Below are 5,601 nucleotides of genomic sequence, written 5' to 3'. Positions count from 1 at the left end.
TCTCTCTCTCTCTCTCTCTCTGCCTCTCTCTCTCTGTGACCTCTGCTCCCATCATCTTGGAACTACAGGAGACGAACATGTCGTCTTAGGCTCGGACGTTGTTGGTCGCCGGCTTGGCCTGCAAGAGGATGCCCCCCTGCTCTGACTTGCTCACATCTCAGTGTTTCACCAATGAAGATGTATTTTCAAGGTAGATTGGTTCTTTTCTAGCCTGCTAATTTATCATTGACTTTGTTCCATATGCATATGTGTGGCAAGATATGTGAATTAGCAAGCAGATAGCCCGCAGCCGTCTAAATCCCTTGATGCCCCTTGCCTGCCACCTAATAGTGTGTGATTGGTTGTAAATGATTCTTTGTTGGTGGCAGGATTGAATTAGCAAGCAGGTCACACATTTGCAACATTTACTGATGTTTGCATATGCTATAATTTTTCATGTTATTTTTTATCTGACGTATAATTCCCAGTGGAAACTGTCAATAGGAATACGGTAGTATGCAGCACCCAGTCCTATTTGAGCACATTTTTTTATCTCTGGTATACACTAAAAAAATGAGCACATATATTTGTTGGTAAGCAATTTTTTTCGCAACAATTACTGTCGTTGATTGTATGTTCCAAAAATAGTGAACACTTTTTGTGGACCCAAAACACAAAGAGATAGATGTCATATGTGCTTTTATGTTTCTGATCCCCCTTTTCTGGTGTTTCATACAACAAAGAACCAGAGTCATCGATGCAGTGAGGATGATTGTCGCGTCCGCTGGTTGAGGGGCAAGCTGGGGCTGCAGTCCCTGAACATAGTGGTTCTACTGTGAGGGTCTCATCTCTCTCACTATGCGTGTATCTCTCTCTGTCATGTCTCCCTTTTTGCTAATCATTCATGCCTTTCATGATCACTAAGGTTTTTTTAGTTTTGTAGTTGCCGATTGCTGGGAGAATGATTATCCTGATTAATAAGATTTAAATGTGTTAGGCCAGACCAAGCTGGATTAGTTTTGATGTATATTTTGGGTTAGAAAAATGTCAAACCTTAACATTTAGAAGAAGCTTTACATAGTTGGATCCATTACAGTGCTGCCTTGGTCGTTGTTGTGGGTGAAGGCCTTGCGTTGGGACTCCGTGCCTCCTAAACTAAGAACAAATGAACTTGCCTTTAGGCTTTTCGCACTGCACTGTGCATCCAGGTCCAACCCAATGGTTAGGACGGCGGTTCTTGCAAAGCATACATGGAGATGGTACATGTGGGGAAGAAATATAAGAAACTCATGCTCATTAGCGAGGGCAGGGGTCATATAGTCTTCCACTTCATCACCTTCCGCTCGGCCACTTTCGGTAAGTACCTTTATACAAATCCCCATTGCACCAATTAACATGCTTAATATTGTTTCATACAGTACCTGGCAAATGGCCAATCGAGTAAATGTGGGTTAGGTGCATTGGTATGTAGTACGCAGAGCTTTGAGATTGTTTAGGTGCCCAGTGTTCATGTTAATCTCCATGTGTGTGTTCTAGGACAAGAGGATATGGGATATCTGTGTTGTGTGTATGCAGGCAATTCCCATGTTTCAGACTCAGTAGTCACTATTTTTTGAAGCAGTCAAACTACTAGCAAGAATAGATGGCCAGCTTAATATTTTCTGTTTCATGGGTGATTGAAATGGTGATCTTGCTAGAAAAAGAAGAATTTTGTAACTCCCAATCTGAGTCAAGCTGCTAGCAACAAGTAGATGATCAGCTTAATAGACTCTTTAAATGGGTACGGTAATTTTAGCAGATAAAGGGTGATACCTTTGCATTGTGAATCATTTTCTAGGTCGCCACCGATCATAAATTGGTGATATTGTAGTAGAATTGTGGAAGAACCTTGCTGCAGATATCAAATTTAATTCATTTTCTTATTACAACTATATTAGTTTTTTTGCAAATTAACTATTCTTTGTAAGGTCACAATATACAACAATTTAAAAGTATGATTCTAGGATTCTTATATGAAGCTGTATATTTTGGTCACTTATGTATGTTTGTGGGGTCTACTACCTTTTGTTATGCTTCGTGAAGTACGACATAGGCGCTTTATGAACTACCACTAATTGTTATACATCATGTGTTGTTTGCATCCTTTTGCATCGTCTTCGGAACATGCTACATGTAGGTTCTCTTGGGTGTTATTATGTTTCATGTACTATTATCATGACTTGCCTTTGGTATATCATGCTAGGCAAAGCAGACTATGTACAACCTGTTCTTTTTGAAGCCCTCGGCCCCTCACCACCTGTTGAAGTTGTAAGCATTCTTATCTTCTCTCATTTGGTCTTCTGATACAATATCATTCCCGGTAAGTTGTGGAATGCTTTTGTTCAATATCAGATTAGACGGGGTGCATCGAGCGTCTATGTACAACTGCTTCTTTTGTGTTCTCATGTTAATTTTAAAATAATTGCGCTTTTGGCAGTCGGATATAGCGATGGACACAATAGTACTTTTTTTGTTTGTTTTTATTCAACAGTAGTATACTCCCGTATAAAACCAAGAGTTGTAGTACACTAGAATGCTATTTTGGTTTATGTAGGAGGGCAGCAGCTCGCACTGTGAGGGGCTTCGGCGACGGGGCCTATTATGCACATGATGGTGTGCTACTCTCATGGGTAGAGCTCATCCATGGCTTGAGTGAGTAGCCCCAAAGGCAGGTGGTATGGCAAGCCGCGGGAAGCTCAGGGCAGGATCAGCAGCTTCAACAGCTTCAACTGCACCAATGCAACTGTATGTCTCTTCAGAGTATGTACTCAGCTCAAAATAAAAATCTCAAGTGTATATCTTCTCGAGACATGACATAGATGAACACTGACATGCTTGCTGCAATCCCATTATTAACCATGTGCTTCTATTTCTCTCTGAATTCGTATTTTGAACATGGTGAATTTCTCGGAATGTAGTTTCATCTTTGCTATTTATGTCTCTATATCTGTGAATACATCCATGGTCAATTAGTTTTCTTGGTAAACATAAGAATTTAGGTTCACATAGACACCCACTTTTATGTTGGCTACATATTAGTTACACTGATGCACTACTCAAGCTTTGCTTTCCTTATATGGAAATTTCATCCGTGAAGTATGTTGTACCAGCCCTATGGCTTGCTGAATATTGCTCTTGCTAATCCATTGATGCTATGCATATTCCACTTCGCCTGTCTGGGGTAAACTGAAGGATGTGTCGTTGGCTGATGAGGTTATCCCCACTAAAGCCAAGAAGGTCAGGCGCAACTAAAACCAGGAAGGCCAATTGTTGTTAAGTGCTCGCCCTTTTGGTACAACTATTTAATTTCCTCTTTGCTTACTCGAATGCCTCCTGTAATGGGCATCCTGCTGATCGGCGCTTGCAAATCTATATATATGCAGGACCTTATCATTTTGTTTGTGGATGCGCGAAAGAATGATGTCTGGATATGGGAGTGTCTCTTTAGATGTAGATATAGATGGTACCTCAAGCAACTAAACCGCGTATGGGGATTTAACATTGTCTTTGGTGGAAAAGGCCCTCAATTCTCGGCCACTGTTCTATTTCTGATTCCTTGCTTGGTCGTGTAGATGTCGTGGGTATTGTAGTCAAGGTTTCTGATGTACTCCTGTTCCAGCCGCAACCATGGCAAACTGTGACACTTACTATGAATCATAAATACTTCTGTCTATCTCTTTATCTCTGTATATGATTTGGGCAGCATGTGTGCATTGACCATTCTGATCTCTTTGCTTTCTCATCCCCGGCATCCAGGATACGTAGGCGGGTATGACATTCCTCAAAGGCGGGTGTACCGCGTATGTGGCCGTGTTGAAAGAGTTGTGGCCTCTGTCTCTGCCTCGAATGTCGATGATGCCTCTGTGCTATCACTCTCATGTCCTTTTTATTTTGTTTGTTCAGTGAATGTTGGATTAGACAAGAAGGCTTTATTCACGCTGAATCTGTACAACTATGAACTATTTGTGTATTCTTTTGTTTAAGCTTTGAAATGAGAGAATGAAATGTTGGGTTTGAGCAGTGGTGTTGCATGTCTTTTCTTGCTGTTGAATCACTGCAAGTAGAATTGTCGGACTACAAGTTATCCTGACACGAAGCCTTAATCTACTACCATTTTTATATGTTGTGAAGTGGTGCATATTCTCTTGCTCTTGAGTGATCGGTTTTTGCAATGTCTGTTGCTTGCATATCATGACAGCTCTTCCCTGAAGGAATACCATCTTTATATGCCGGGTGCGGATTGGATATGACTATACCTGGGTGGCTATGGAGATGTGTTGTACTGTAGTTTTGGTATCCATTGATGATGTCTTGCTCCGATTACACTTGAATCTGTAGTTTTGGTATCTATTGATGATGTCTTGCTCCGATTACACTTGAATATTTTTTTTTAATTTTTTTATCCTGATTGAATACATATGATAAGCCTGGCTTTCTACTAACTTCACCATTACATGCATGGGCACATTGTTGAAACCAGCACCCTCGCGCCAAGGCGGGCTGCTCGCGCCAAGGCGCGCTGCTCATCTAGTAAATAAAATAAAAGAAACTAAAGATGAATGTGGAGTGCTCAGGGCATGGGGTTCAAGGGAAGGACAAGTTCCTCTATCCATCTCGCAGCAAATCTAGTGAAATATATTTTTTAGGTGAGCACATTCTTTGGAGGAAAAAAAGGACATACAAAATATAATTGTCAGGCATCGGGGCGTCGCTACGCGTAGGCCGGCGGATGTTTCCAATTCATCCGCCACATGAAGCTCCGTTCGATTGGCGCCCTGACATCCGTCGGATCTGATCATCGCGCGCGCGTGGCCACCTCTTACTTCCTGCAACAACCCCTCTGTTTCGGATACAGATTCCCCTGGTCCGCCGTCTACGACATCTCTCACGCTCGACGCTTCTTCAACGCTTTCCTGCAACCAGAGCTATGTTTCTGAAACATGCGTCATGTTGCAAATGTTTGACCACTCACTCTCTAACGTCGGGCGCTCCACAGGCACTGCAACTCGGGCTATGTTTCTGAAACAAGACCCTTGTTGCTGAAAGAAAAACCCTTCACGACCAAAACATTTTTTTTCTTTCTGAAACAAAAGATATGCTGCAGAAATCTTTTTAAATGAGACCCCAGTTGCAGAAAAAAACCTTCAGCAACGAATCAGTTTTTCTTTCTTTCTGAAATTAGCCCTGTGTTGCAAAAATCTACTGAAACAAGACCCTTATTGCAAGAAAAATAAAAAAACTGGTCGTGCGAGATCCTGCAACTTTAAGTTTATCATAAGCTATGAGCTTCAGAGAAGATCACAGGAAATCCTACGGAAACTATGAGCCCCAGACATTTGAAAATAATACACAAGGGATCCTGCAGCTTCAAGTCTCCAACGCCGCCGAACTACGTACACCGGCGACCACTCTCCAACAAAACCAGCCGTCTCCCAGCTAGTCGCACCGTCCTCGTCATCTTGGTGGTATGGATCAAACCGCCCCGGGAAGAACCGCCATGAACACCTACAGAAATGCGAGCAAAGGGGAATACGGGTCCCAGATCCATACCTGTTGGAGTCGACGTCGGCGACGAACCCGTCG

The 5,601-nt window shown here is 42.3% G+C and overlaps 1 long non-coding RNA gene across 3 annotated transcripts; it reads left to right on the top strand.

The window, feature by feature from the left end:
• Nucleotides 1-1,099: 1,099 nt before the first annotated feature.
• On the top strand, nucleotides 1,100-4,038 carry LOC119274626. Of its 3 annotated transcripts, none has more exons than XR_005135248.1 (5): nucleotides 1,100-1,335; nucleotides 2,222-2,286; nucleotides 2,573-2,763; nucleotides 3,211-3,310; nucleotides 3,402-4,038. It is a non-coding gene; the product is annotated as an uncharacterized LOC119274626 (long non-coding RNA). The 3 variants fall into 3 exon arrangements; XR_005135247.1 differs by having other exon boundaries at nucleotides 2,573-2,778; XR_005135246.1 differs by having other exon boundaries at nucleotides 2,573-3,310.
• The last annotated feature ends 1,563 nt before the right edge of the window (nucleotides 4,039-5,601 follow it).

This window comes from Triticum dicoccoides, chromosome 3B, assembly GCF_002162155.2.
Source record: "Triticum dicoccoides isolate Atlit2015 ecotype Zavitan chromosome 3B, WEW_v2.0, whole genome shotgun sequence".
In the NCBI taxonomy this organism is placed as follows: Eukaryota; Viridiplantae; Streptophyta; class Magnoliopsida; order Poales; family Poaceae; genus Triticum; species Triticum dicoccoides.
The sequence above is the reverse complement of the archived record's forward strand: the minus strand, read 5'-3'. Positions and strand labels throughout refer to the sequence as shown.